General features: G+C 37.7%; 1 protein-coding gene, 1 long non-coding RNA gene and 1 other non-coding gene across 3 annotated transcripts in view; 1 reads left to right on the top strand and 2 right to left on the bottom strand.

Moving 5' to 3' along the window:
- The window catches only part of MEF2C (myocyte enhancer factor 2C), a 169,490-nt gene that overhangs the window by 153,083 nt on the left and 1,258 nt on the right, over positions 1–15,149 (bottom strand). The gene's annotated exons all lie outside the window — the stretch shown is intronic.
- The window catches only part of LOC117195746 (uncharacterized), a 44,098-nt gene continuing 30,434 nt past the window's right edge, over positions 1,486–15,149 (top strand). The window contains exons 1-2 of the long non-coding RNA XR_004475558.2: positions 1,486–1,729; positions 13,133–13,231. This is a non-coding gene — a long non-coding RNA (uncharacterized LOC117195746). The remainder of the gene's footprint in view (positions 1,730–13,132; positions 13,232–15,149) is intronic.
- Positions 10,021–10,127, bottom strand: LOC117196236 (U6 spliceosomal RNA). Its single transcript, XR_004476313.1, has one exon. It is a non-coding gene; the product is annotated as a U6 spliceosomal RNA (small nuclear RNA).

Genomic DNA, 15,149 nt, shown 5'->3' with positions numbered 1-15,149 from the left:
GAATATAAAATAATTAAAATGATCATTAATTGTGATAATACCTATAACCTGTAATATAAATAGTGCCAAACAGTTAAATTTCAAAAATTCTTTAGGTACGGCCTCAGTCCATGCACAGTATACACCATATGGACTGCTTGTGATTGAGAATCTGCAATATAAAAAGGATTTGTTATTCCAAGCCAAGGTTTAATCATATCCTTTATCTCATATCTAAAGATCCTATATTTATCTTTATTTTTGTATATTTTAATATCTGATGAAGAATTACAAGGAAGAAAGTCAAATCCATCATATTTCAAGCTAACAAAATTTGTCTAGTTGGGATACTGAAGTTGCAACTAAAGTTGCTGAAAGGGCTTTTTTATATGCTTAAAAGCCAATTTTAATACTTTGGGATTAAGGATGTGAATTCAGTACACTTAATGAATTCTATTACCAATAATACCTGATCCTTCCAAGGAGTGTTTAACTGTACTGAGTACAGACAAGGGCTCTTGTGTTCTAGTCTCCGTTTGAAGCCAGCTTTCAATGACTTTGAACACACAAATGGACTTTTCCTTGGTTTCAGAATGGTCTAGTCCTCCCAACCTTGAGACATATCAGACCATGAACGTCAATAACCATTTTCCCATTTGTATTAGCAAGAAGACTTTTCATAGTCAAGAGTCATTAAGACTTACAAAGCCTCTATATTTGGGTTGACATTCTTAAGTTTATTTTTATTTTTAAGTTGCTTCACAGTCAAGGAGAAATGAAGAATTTTGGCCACTTTTATTTTAGGGGTGTTAGGTGAGTTTAGTCTTTTAGACTCAGGCCCACAGTGAGTTAGTCTCAACTTGGTAGTCAGTACTAGGTGACCTGGTGAATTACCATTCTCCCAGCTCTGCTTGGTTTTACAGTCTATTAAGCAGGCATCATAATACACATCTCCCAGGGCGTTTTCACCTTACAGAAATGCAATCTTCATGAAATAATGTCTGAAAGCTATGTTAAAGCTTTTTAAAATGCCACTACAAATTACATTTCTTCCTTTTCCTGGATCAGTATGCCCAAATAAGGCTTGATCACTAATTTTCTTGCGAATGTGTAGTTCATTAAAAAGTATCCATATGCATGGCTAAATTTAATAGACTTTACCTTTTATTTACAAAATTGTTAAATGTTCTTCAGAACATTAATTCTAACCCATTTCTTGAAATATCACAGAACCCTTCAATTCAAAGAAAGGATTTTCACACTTCCCCTTTTAACTGTTTTTTCTAGATACCTCTATGTGTGTGCCCTTTAATTTCAAAAGATCTTTACATGGGATCGGGGTAGGCATGGGGGTTAAAAATACCGCCCTGCATTTTGGCGCCCACGCCTTTGTCTGGGAAGAACAAGGCTGGGATTCAGTCCGGACAGCCCCTTTTAAAGACCCAGACCCGGGACGCCTCTAGTTTCAGCAGCTCAGTCCGCTGAGTTATTGACTGCGGGCAGCAGCAGTCCCTCAGGTTGATTTGTGTGGAAAGTGAATCCTCGCTGGCTAGGCGTTCAGCAGAGGCGCAGCAGCCGCAAAGCCAGCCAATTATTGCCGGTCCTCCCCTCTAACACCGCTCTCACCACCTATACCCTCCTTTCTGTGTCGGTCTCCACTTACCCCCACCCACTTTTCCCCGCGCGGACGGAGCTGAGCGGGGGCTCCCTCCCGGGAGCGTGTCTAGAGCTCGGAGGCAGCTGGTAGGGGGTGAGTGCGCCACGTGCGAGCGCCCCAGGCGAGGAGGAAGCGGGCTCTGGCCCTTCTGGGGGCCTGCTGGGCCTGGGCGCGCGGAGGGAAGGCCGAGCTGCCTCGGTGGGGCGTGCACCGGGTGGCGTCTAGAGCGGGGAAGTCACCGCTTGGGAGCGGGTTGGCGGGGGAGGCAAACGGCCGGTGGCTTGGCGAGGAGGCCGCGTGGCGGGCTCCCGGGAACGGAGGAGGACGCAACGGTGGTGGGTGGGTTTTGGAAACGGGCGGTGGCGGCGTCAGGGGAGGTGCCCTACTGGTCTGGTGGGGGGACCTGGAGGATATTTACCCTCGGTTGGCGAAAGACGACCCCGCAACTCTGGGCGCAAGCGCCGAGCCACGCACAGAGTGAGCCCACCCACGCACGTGCACAAAGCGCTGGCACGCTGTCGGCGCCCGGCGGCACAGGCGGCCCGAGCGCTCCGCCGCAGCGCTTCGCAAGCCTGGGAGAGCGAGGGGGTGGTGCGCGCAGGTCGGGCCGCCGCCTGGGTCCAGCGCCAGCCAGCCTGCTTTCTCACCTGGCACACCGGGAGGAAAGGATGGGGGTCCACGAGCTTGATTTATTAGCCCAAGCTCTCGGGGGGTCCATAAGACTGTTTTAAAAAACCAGCAACCAACCGTTGGCTCTAACAGTGAAGCTCCCTCAGTGGATATGTACGCATCTTGGCTAGAGAAAGGCCACAAACTACAAGGAGAAATGGGATATGAGGGAGAAAACACAAAAAATCCCCCAAATTTCCTTTCCTCTTCCATCTCTCTTTATTGGTTTGCACGTGAGAACAGTACGGGGATCTCTTGCTAAATTATCAGCACGAAGTGGAAATGCCTGTGCTGTGTTTCTGTCTATGGAGCTCTGGGAAGATTAGTGCTCCAAAGGCATAGTGCTGTACCTGGCTGAATAAATTAAAGATGTAGAATGTTTATCTTGTCATGTTCTTGAAGCTATAAGCTGCTACCAATATGGCAGCCCCTGGCCACATTGTGGTTCTTTGAGTTAAATAAACTTAAATAAAATTTAAAATCAGTTCCTCAGATACACTAGTCACATTTCAGGAGCTCAATAGCCACAGGCGGCTAGTGGCTACCTAATTTGACTGCCCGATTTTAACGTTTCCGTCATTACATAGAGTTCTGTTGGCATGTGCTGCTATAGAATTTCAAATGAATATGGTTTAAAAAAGAAAGAACCTGCTTTATGATACCAGTAAATTTTAGGACACTCTTGGCATTTGTATTTCTTGGCACTAGTGTGAAAAGTTGTAAAGTCAGAATTTCAGTATCTTCCTGCTGAAAGAGGTCTTAGGGAACACTTAATGCAGTAACTAATTTTTTACAAGGAAGGGAAGTTAAGAGATGTGCCCCCAAATCATGACATCAATTTGGAAAGGAGATAAGGTCACCTGACAGGGTATAGTACACTTTGTGCCAGCCCAGGGCAGTTGCCTGGGGTTAGTGAAGCAAATTAACTCTACAGAAAGGTGACCTGACAGAAGATTTTAGACAACAGTTCCCTTTTACAAGAGAAAAATATTTCTAAGTATTCTTCCAGGAAGAAATTCCATTTAATAAAGAATAAGGTGTATGGGGAATGATGCTATCTCCCAAACTAAAAATTTATTATTGGTAGTGTCCTGGATTTGTATAATGCCTTTTTAAAGAGACTAATTGGTATAATATTGTACTTACTTCTATTTAAAAAATTCTGAGGAAATGGAATTATCCTTTTAAAGTTACAGCTGAAAGCACTCTTAAGGGCAGGGAGGAAAGGTGTTACATAAGGTGAGAATTGTTAGCAAAGCATAATCTTCCTCAAATTCGATGAAGGTGTTATCAGATATATTGATTATGTCTTAGACTGATATCACTAGGGTGGCATTTGACTGGAAAGGTTTATAACATGAACAAAACTTAATTACAAATTACACTATTTGAGACATGAAAGACAACAGAAAACATTATACAGATTTAGAGGCAAAGCACAAACTTTCTAACTTCAATGCTTTGGTTGGTTTGTTGGTTTTGCCATGATTATCCCCTATATTTCTTATTGCTATTTTGGGGTGAAATGTTGGTATTAATTCTGGCCATTTATGGTAATTAGCTTTTAAGTTAACCCTTAGTGAAGGACCCCTAAGTGTTCAGATAAGAGTACTCATGAATGATAAATATTTTTTAAAAATAACAAGAAAATGTTTTTTAAAGCTTGAATTTCTCCTGAGCTGATACGTATTTGAATTAATGTCTTATTTCTCTTACAAATTTACCATTTGCATGTGGTTCATGGTAGAAAGCATTCTTCCCATTTTCCCTGAAATCTGATAGCCTAAGAGAAAATCTTTTAAATTCTTCAAGTGCTTGCAGTGTGCTAGAAACCTCAACCTCTCCATGGCTGACTAATGAAAAGCTAGTCTGACTAGGGAGAATCTATGTGATCAAAAGCCAGTTGGGTCTATCCCGTGGTAACTGTATGGTTATGCACAACTTACTGAACTTCCCTTTGGCCTCAGTTTCCTCATGGATAAAATGTGGAACTTAAAGTGCCTACCCTCAAAACTTTGTTATGAGGATTCAACGAGCTATTCAGTGTGAAGCACAGAGCTAGGAAAGTGGTAAACTGCAGTAAAAGTTAGCCATTCTTATTCTCCTGCAAAGGATTTCTACTTCTCCACCATTAAGTTCCATCTTCACCCATACTGGGCTGTCGCAGTAGAAAAAGTTGGAGAAGTAGGTTGTAAGAGAGGTGGGGATTAGTTCTGGATGAGATCTGTTTGTGAGTTTTACCTTCAAGAGACAGAGACCTCTTTAATCCTAAAATTTCCTGACTCAGTGGCTATAGGTTGCCTTATTTCCCTTTTACAGGAATGGTGCCTCTAGGATACTTTTGGGCTTCCTTTGTCTTTATTTATTTATTTGTTTTCCTGAGGTATGCTTCCTTATACTTGTTAGCTGCTTGGTTGTTGAAAAGGCGCTGGAAACTCCACGTCCATCCTCTTTTCACCCTGGTTGACCTTTTTATGCTGTTGTCAGCCAAGAAGACATTGATATCTTTGGTCTCCTGCTAGCTTGAATTCTTTAGGGCAGAGCTTGCTCAGATTATCTCCTGATGTCATTCCAAATGTCTGATGGCCATCTATGGCAACGGGGCTCAGCAGAGGCCTGCTGGGAAGGGGGGAACTACTAGAAGTAGTTCTGTGTTGGACACATAATCATCTTTACAGCTATGTCTAGGAGACTGTTTGCCACTTCTTGAAAAACAGAAACCATGGCATTTTGCATTTTTTTGTTTATTTAATAAAGTCCCACTTGGGATGTGTATGATTCCTATTGATGTCATGATAGGTATAAATATGCACTACAGGAAAAAAACAGACTCAAAGATCGTTAATAAGCCTTTTATATGTGGTGTTCATGTTAGCTCTCCTCACTAAGAACACCAAGTTAAGACAAAAGATTCTTGAAAGGAGAAAATAAAGCTACCACATTACCTTGTTTCCTCTCTCTAGGTAATTTTCCAAATGATGGTTTTTTACTTAGCTGAGAACTTAAAAATTATTTCTAAAATATTTCATTTATAAGCTAAAATTTTAAACCAAACAAAACAATATAAAATTGTATTTTTTCAAAAAGGCAAGATCACGCATAGATTTATATGCTTCCAATACTCACTAGATTTAAAAACAAGGAGATAAATAATTATATCTATATTCTAATTTACTAGGTAGAGAGAGAATTAATTTTCATTATTTGGGATAAAGTCTCTCTAAATTATTTTGGAATATGATGAGAACTAAAAGTAAAATGCCATAAAACTTTAAAATTTAAGTCAGTGATTAAAACCAGTTTGTTTTACCAGTGGACATTAGTTCATTGGGTCAAAGACCCAAACCAAAGAGGTCTGATTTCTTATAGAAGGTTTTTAAAATAAATTGTAGCTAAATATTTCCATATAAATAATATTCATATTATTAATACAAATATATTTGCAGTATATGTGCGAAAATAACACTATCTTATTAGAATGTGGGTTGAAATAAGTAAGTTCAGAGTGTGTAATCTTTAATGGCCACTCACTACTTATCAGTGTTGGATTAATACTGTATTAACTGCTTTATAAGCTTTATTTCTTTTTATCTAAACAACAACCTTTTAGAAAGTACTGTTCTCTCCATTTTATATAGGTTTAAAACGAAAACTTAAGAGAGGTAACATTACCTGCCCCAGGTCACATAGCTCTTAAGTGCCAAAGGATGTGAAACTATGTTGCTTTGTTTCCAATAGATGCCTTTAGCTACAATGCAATACTGATTCATTATACTCATAATAAACTTTGCTCACTTACAGGCATGATGAGAGCAGGAGATGATATAATCGATATTTTTTCCCCACCAGAAAATATTTCACAAATATGTGTCTAACCCTGTGTCATCCTCTTCAAGGTAGATGCTTTAGGAGGTTATTTGCTTATTTCAGTAATGACGTCTTTGCATTTAAGTCTCAACAGAAATATCCTTAGGAATTTGCTCTGCAGTCTTAACAGTCTGATTGTTGGCAAATCATTATCATTAAGGATGAATTTGTTGCTAAAACTAAATCCAAACCAAATGTAATGAACAAGGTGCTTGTTAGAAACTATGATGTGATTATAAAGCAGCAGATTATTTGATATCTGCCTCATAAATTGACACTAATCACAGATACAAAAGGGAAATTTCAAGGGTGTCCCTAATATGAATGTGGTGTAGCCTTTAAGGAGACATTTTAGTGACTAACACTCATGAAAGGTCTGATCACTTTAAAAAAAATCAGTTTCACTAATGAAAAGTTTTGCATCATTGTATGAACATTGTGGGAAATACCTTTCCAGAGAATGTACAACAGACAGGAAAGAGTAAATCAGAGACCCTGGGTTAAAATCCAGTCTCAGATGCTTAATAACGGTTTGACCTTAATTTTCTAAATGTCCTCATTGTAAAATGGGGAAAGTGGCAGAACCTCCCCTGGATGATAATTTTGCTGACAAAAGGACATGAAATTGTATTTGTGTAGCCGCTTAGTGCTTGGCATGTAGAAAATGCTCAATAAATGTTAGCTATCATTATACTATTTCATTTTCGAGGGCTATCACATATTCTTGAAAAACATCTCAATGTCAGTTATCTAACAAATTTTAGAAGCTGACTTCTTTTCTATCAGCTTTCATGTTTCAAAGCAGTTTTATTTCATATTAGAGCATTTCATATTTGAAATAAATATAAAACATTTAAGACAGTATGTTGATCAAACCAATATACATTATATCAAGAAGTCTTATGTTTTGGGGTGACCAATTTATATTATTCTCGTCAATGTTCCATGTAACATTCTTCTCAGAGAATTTTTTTTGTATTCATATTTGATTTTGTCAGACTTATGAAAATAATTATATATCCATTTGCCCAGAATAAGGCATCAGACATCTTCTAAATTGCTTATTGATTACATAATCTTACTCTTAAATTGAAGGAAACTTAGCATAAATGTAAATTAGTGGCTTCCTATTAAATCTGAGTTTTTAAGTCCTTTCAAATCAACATTATCTGTGTGGTAAGGCTGCTGAGGCTTGTCTTTGTGTCGCCATCTTCCCTCTACTCACCTTCAGCTTGTCCTCCTTTCACTCTGGCATGCTCTACTCACCCAGCAGCAATTCTTAAAATCAATAATAGCTCTTTATTGAGCATGGCCTTTCCCTGACGTGACCCACAAGGTCCTTTCCTTCCTCAGAAGTCTCTTTACGTTCCAGAATTCTCTTGGACTGTGTTCTACCAGAGGAGACAGGCACTCCAACCCCATTTACTTAGTGATGCAGTAGAAACGTGTTACTCCTTTCAATGAACTTCTCTTCAAAAGTTTTCTGGAAAAAAGTTTATAATCCAAAGGAGTATCTGTGATTACACAGATTCCACAAATTCCCTGCTGTGTTGGTCAGGAGATGCTTTGGGGAGGAGACTCAGTATGTCTCAGCTCCCTCCTGCCCGCTGCCATTTCAGTTGCTGACATAGGTATGTCCTGGGTGTGAATCAGTGGGAAGCCTGGCTCTTACTTGAGGAAGAAATTTTATTGTTTTTGAAAAGGCTGGGATTGGAAAACGTGTTCTCTATCAGCAAAATATCCTGATCCTTGAAAAATTGTCCACTTATTATTTAAAAAAAATTGGTGCTCTTTAGTACCTGTTGTTCTGGTCACCTTTTCTGTTCCCTCTTTGCATAGGAGGCACACAGTTACTGCAGGTCCCATGGGCCACAGCCTACTGGGTTGTCACTTGGTCTCACTCTGTGTGCACTCCCTTCTGTCCCCACTCCAAAAGCCACCAGAGGCGTAATTAGTGATTATTCTTCCAGAAACATCTTGAAGGGGGTATAAGAACCTTGTGATGAGAATAGTGTTGCTACCTGGATGAGGGAAGAATTTGGAGGGGCTGGGGAGAGATACAAGCTTGGAGGGAAAAATGCATTCTGCCCTTTATCTCCTCTGTGAAATCACTGATAGAGCATCTTGCTATGTGCAAAGATGGGGCACATAAATATTTTCCAACCTTGTATAGCATTAAACCTGTAAATATGGAGCATCCATATCGAATGGAATCACTTTATTCAGAAATGAAGAAATATGATTCTGAGTAAATTTGAACACTACTTAAAGAGGGATGCGTAAGAAACATTCTACAGTTTTTCTGTTCCTTTTGACCCCTTCAGAAATAGTTAAATAGCTCATCAATAGATTTACTCCCATCTTTCCATTTCCTTCCTCTTCTCCTTCTTTCGTCTTTCCTTCATCTTTTCTGCTCCATCTCTTTCCTTTCAGCTGTAAATCTTTTATTTTCGGTTGTAAACTCAGCAAAGCCCCCCTACCCCCGACACAACTGGTTATTAACAATTAATCAGATTTTTTTTCATTGCTTTGGAAAGCTACATTTTTTGTTTCACAACCATAGGGTTTCATTAATAATATTTTTCTATTTCTCTGAATCACTTCCAAATAAAATACCACTAACAAAGGAGCTTACTTCTAAACAATCGATGATGTATACTGTAGACAATATGGTCATAGAAGAGTTTCTATGATTATTTTTGTTATTAATCCCTATAATTACTCTTTGATTACAACGGTGGTTAACTCACAGTGAATAAAGCACATGCTTGCCTTGTTTATCTAGTATTTGCGAACGATTTGTGTTCATCCATCCACACATTCTCACCTCACCTTATGTAGCTGTGAGACTCTAGTTTGTGTAGCCTATGGCCACAAAAATGACTTGCACATGGGAGACTAAAGCCTGTGGTTTCTTTACATTATCACTAGGCTGTAACCTCTTAAACGCCATAGGTCAGTGGTGACTAATTGAGTATTCCAAAACTTGAATGTGTATGCATGCATACTTAAAATAAGCACTATCTATGCTGTTTTTTCATGACTTGCCTGAAGAGTCAGTTCAAGCCATTCTTCAGATTTCAAGCTATAGTATCTAGTGCCTGAAACTTAAGTAGAACTTGAGAATGATTTTTGGCTTATCACTAGTATTGGGTGAACCTTATCATTTGCCAGTCCACATGCAAATAAGTAAAATAAATAAACTACTTAAGCACAGTTATATCAGACAGTAAGTAACAGTGGACATGTAACATCTATAGCTGTATCCACACGTTTGCTTTGATCTTTCAGGACCTGAGATCCCTAAGTTCCAGTTTCTTGCTACTGTAGAGCAGAACTGACCTCTTTTTTTTTTTTTTTACATCTTTATTGGAGTATAATTGCTTTACAACGGTGTGTTAGTTTCTGCTTTATAACAAAGTGAATCAGCTATACATATACATATATCCCCAAATCTCTTCCCTCTTGCGTCTCCCTCCTTCCCACCCTCCCTAACCCACCCCTCTAGGTGGTCACAAAGCACCGAGCCGATCTCCCTGTGCTATGCGGCTGCTTCCCACTAGCTATCTATTTTACGTTTGGTAGTGTATATATGTCCATGCCACTCTCCCACTTTGTCTCAGCTTACCCTTCCCCCTCCCCGTGTCCTCAAGTCCATTCTCTAGTAGGTCTGCATCTTTATTCCCATCTTGCCCCTAGGTTCTTCATGACCTTTTTTTTTTTTTTTAGATTTCATATATATGTGTTAGCATACGGTATTTGTTTTTCTCTTTCCGACTTAACTTCAACTCTGTATGACAGTCTCTAGGTCCATCCACCTCACCACAAATAACTCAGTTTTGTTCCCTAAAAATATGGAACACTTCACGAATTTGTGTGTCATCCTTGCGCAGGGGCCATGCTAATCTTCTCTGTATCGTTCCAGTTTTAGTATATGTGCTGCCGAAGCGAGCACCAGAACTGCCCTCTTAAAGAAGAGAAGGCTCTAGTGAGGACTGAACAATCGAGCACAGAGAACAGTTTATCAGAGTGCCCATATTTCTGGCCCCCACTGCAGGCCCGCTGAGCCTCAACCTCTGGAACCTGCATTTTAACTAGCTCCTCCGCTGTCTCTTAATGTACATTTTGTTTGCAAACCACTGCCTTAATGTAGGGGTAAGCGTAAAATCTGTGAAGTCCTAATTCCATAACCTTCCCTTTTCTCCGTTATTCGTTCCTGTTCTCCCAACTCATCTTAACAAGTTTTATGGAGCTTTTAAGTTAGTGAATGCCTTTCAAAATAGTAAGAATGAGAGTTCAAAATGGTACGAATTTTTCTATTGCCTGTCTTGGTTCATATTATAAACAAGCAAGAAAAGACGTATCACATATACTCTGCCCATGATTATTAGAAAACTGATTAAGCAGTGTGAAGACCTAATTCTCTTAAGTTTCTGTACACTTCTTCATCTTCACTTATCTAAGGGGTAGTGCTTATCTTTTCTTGGGTGGAATATGCTCCTTGGATTCCAGAATCTCGGCAAAACCTGTAAAATGAGCTTTGGATCCAGGAACAGAGGTTCCTGGCCTACAAATGCGTGCATGCTTCAGTGACTGCCAGCTGCTGTGAGCCTAGATTCCCTAAACCCAGGACTAGCGTTGTTCTTGATCACTTAAGAAATGTGACTTTTCACGAAAGAGGCGTTCAATCAATACAAATGTTCCCTATGTCCTTGTAATTACCTCTGTCTGCCGAGTAATTACTAGGCATGAGGGGCCTTTACAACACAGGCATCCCAGGCAACACAGGGATCCACATTCCCAGCCTTTTAACCTCTCTCCATACCCAGCTGCTTCCATTAACCTCTCTTGGGTCCAGATATTTATAACACTTCAGATTAGGGGTTCTCTGCCACGCCTGTTTCTTGTACCAATGTTTTTCTGACGCGAACAAACATATTCACATGCTGGCTTGCAGCAGTGAGTGTAGTGAATGTTTTTTTTGGTTAAAAAAAAGTCTCCCTACTGTATAGCACAGGGAACTATGTTCAATATCTTGTAATAACTTATAATGGAAAAGAATCTGAAAAAGAATATATATGTATGTATAGCTGAATCACTTTGCTGTACACCTGTAACACAACATTTTAAGTCAACTATACTTCAATAAAAAAAATTTTAAAGTCTCCCATTTCATAAAACTGAAAACATTAAATGACCATTAAGTCCTTTGTGTCAACTCAGCCTTACAGAACACACTAAAAGTTCAAAGCTATGAGTGATATCATTTTGAGGCTAAGACCTTTCATGTTCCATTTACCCAAGTGGGAAAAATATGGCCAGCCAGACAGTAGTGTATTACAAAGTGATTTTGTTTTGCCTGCTGATTTCATAGGTTAATACTGGTGTTTTAATTATTTGGAATGCTGACATGGTGGGCTACTTACAGCAATAGGGAGAGGGCAGGGCATGCCGTTGCAGGCAGAATCCCACCAGTATGTCCTAGAATCCTTTTGGGACTTCACACCCAGCAGAGGAAACCCCTTCTATTGGATAACTAAAACTTCCTTTCCTATGATTTACACACAGCCCAGCAAAGAGTCTCATCTATTCAGTAGCCTCACAGAGGTTACATGAGTTGTTTCCAGTTACAAAATGACTTAAGTAGTGAAACAGAGACTGCAGTTTAGCTGCCTACTTCTGCTCTGGTGCTCTTTGGACAGCAGCCTTCAGCTCTAAGGAGATAACATTTATGATCCTTCAAAGGCAGATGAGGAACAAGTCATTCACTTTCACTAACACCCCTTTGAGATGCAGGGAGATGACTGAATTTATTTGAAAGTCTTGTGATTTTGCATATTTTGCTATGACACCCCTGTCTTTCCCAGTTGTTAGAAATGGATATTATTGTACTGATTATTTTGCTTGCAATTGATTTGCATACTGTTATTGCATATTGTTAAATGGTTTGCTGATTAATGACTAATGTTGATTTGGACTAAATGTAATAGAATAAGCAAATTCATTTGTAAATTTAGATATATAATTTAGTTGCTAAATGGTATCATAGAGCTGTTGGAGATTATTTTAGATGAAGTCCTTGCAGGGAAACCCTGCCCACATTTTCTTCCCGTATCCTATATCAATGTTTTAAGCTCCCCACTCCTTTTTAAAAAAATTCATTTCCAAGTCTGGATTTTAAGAAAATACTTCTCAAAGGCAAATATTTCTCCAAAGCCCAGGGTTAATATAAATTACTTTAAATTCAGAACGTGGTCGATATCTCCTAAACAATTTCTTTTCTGAAGGGTCAGAAAAAATTTGAATATATTTTCATGACCTTGAATCAGTGTGTTGTGCAGCAGTATCAAAAAAATATAGCAATATAAATTTTTATTAATAAAATTAATAATTATATGAATAAGTATCAGATATATTAATACAGGATTATTGAGTTATAGAATTTCTTAGCTGTTAGGAAACACTTGCTGATGAAGCCTCTGGGGTCCAGAGAGGTTTAGTAATTAATACACATACATACACAAGCCAGTTAGTTGTTGAGTCAGTTATGTGAAGGTTTAATATATTCTGCACTTCAGTATTATACATATGCTTATACTTTGGTGTATTTGGTATTTTTAATTATCCCCTAATATATAAAAAAAATTTCAACCTGACTTTTCATTTCTGCATTCATCTTCTAAACATATATGCTGCCATTGATTATATTTTATTTCTGCTACTTCATATGCACCATAAATATTTTCAGTTTGGAAATCAGTTTAAATGGTAAAGAGAAACTAAAGAAGAATTTATACCATAGATAGTTTAACGTATTTTTGCTCTTTGTTAAAACTACATTTTAATATGCTCTGATAAAATTGTATCTCTCTACTAAGGTATTAAATTTGGTAACTGAAAATGGTTCTCCAAAGAAATGTAACTCCCATTAATTTTCCACGTGCTCTTTTTTACTTATAGTTTTACAGTCCACATGTTTTAAGTCTAACAGAAAAAAGAATCATGAAGTTGTGAGACAGTTCCAAGTCTGCATCTACATCCTCAGGTTGATGACCTTGGGTAAATATCATTTTTGTGCTTCTGTTTCATTTTCTTTAAAATGAGTAGTTGAAAGCGTCAAAGACTCTTTCAAAGATTCCATGAGCTTAAAAGGAGATTTGATTGAAAGAAATGTGTGGCCATCATTACCTGGCTGCTCAGTATTTTCATGGACACATACTTGTTACTTACATATGAAGTTTCCTTAAGGAAATTAACTCTTTGTAGGTGTGATATATGGACATTGAGAGAAATGGGTTAAATAAGAAAAAGAAGGGGAAACAAGTTAGTGACAAAGGAGGAATGGTAGGCAGTTAAAATGATTCCTCTTTTATCTCTTTATATCTACAGTCTGGTTATTCCTATTTGAAAACCTACTGGCACCAGGTATTATCAACAGGGATGAGTAATATGTAATTTTTATCTTTACTGGGTTACATTTGGCCCACAGACAGTTGACAGCTGTCAGTCAGGTGGCTGGTCAATGAGGAGATACATATAAAGCTGCCAAAATATTTTTGTTTCTTTAAATACTTACAAGTAAACCATTTTAGCTGGAAACTTCTTTGTCCTGAAATTAAATAGATTGATATTCAGAATAAAATGTATTGAAGTTAGTTGCGGGGAGAACCAAGATTTTCCCTATGAATATACAAGGTAAACAAAATGGTTTTCAAATGTCTTTCTGAAAGGGGAGAATAATTAATTTTTCTCCACTATAAGCTGTCCTTAAGATATGAAGATGTATTGCAAATAATGCTTAAAGTGCATGTGTTTTACAATTAAACTTTTAGTCATTGCAACTTTAAGCCAAGTTTCTAACTAAGGCTTATTAAAAGAAACCATTCCCATACATTGCGGGCGTTGGCATAGGTATTTTACTGACATGAAAGTTGAAAGTTTATCAGAAAGGACAAACATGTAGTTGCATGTCAAACTAGGAGTTAAAGCTTTTTCTCATAAGTAAAAGAAAATATCATAGAATTTTAGATTAAGCCAACAATTTAGGGCAGGGTTAAAATTATAAATTTTAGTTATTTAGAAATATTTGGGCTATACCTAACATTGTTTCTAATAGGTTCAGTCACACTTAACTAATTCACAAGAGTCATAAAAAATAATTTGGAAGAAGCTTTTGTATTATTTATACTTAGTGTTAATGACAAACAGTATTTATAATTATAGCCAATTGTATTGCACACAAAAACTTAACAAATGTAATTTCGAAGTTGACTTAAAAGTGTATGTTCAGTTTTGCAGCACTTAGTCATCTTTAAAATCGAGTACTTTGATTCTTTCAGAATATAGTATTTAACAGACCAGGTAAATAAAAAAAATTATGAAGTGCATGGAATACATATTCATTCTTTAAGAGACTAATGAAGTTATCTAAAAATTTCAGTGGCCATGGTTACTCAGGTGCCAGAATCAATATGACGAAGATGACAAAATATCACATAAAAATAGCAGTTGGAAACCACAATAAGTACACTCCTTTTTAAAAAATAAAATATGCTTTAATCTTCTGAACCATATTCTACATGTCATAATTTTAATGAAAATCAGATTTGAGTTTTGAGGTTTCAAAATATGGTTTCATTAAAATGTAGATAAGATTGTGTTTTAAAAATATGAGATTTTTTTGGTGGGGTGGATAATTTCTGGTAACTTTTTAAACCACAGATATTTCATAATTTTAAACAGCAATTAGGTTAGTCTGAAAGAGTATGATACATATAAATTTGTGACATATCTGTGTCATCATTGATCCGAAAATTGTTTCAGATAACAGTGGTCATTAAAAAAAATCAGATCTTATTATTTTCCCACTGTGCGACAATGTATTAAGCATGTAGATTGAAAATTATTTATGGGATTGTCTGAATAAAACAATTGCCTCATAGTGTTAATTTATATTGGTAGGAACGTTTCTCTTCTT

Source organism: Orcinus orca, chromosome 3 (assembly GCF_937001465.1).
Source record: "Orcinus orca chromosome 3, mOrcOrc1.1, whole genome shotgun sequence".
Taxonomy (NCBI): domain Eukaryota; kingdom Metazoa; phylum Chordata; class Mammalia; order Artiodactyla; family Delphinidae; genus Orcinus; species Orcinus orca.
Note: the sequence above shows the minus strand (reverse complement) of the source record. Positions and strands in the feature narration are given on the sequence as shown.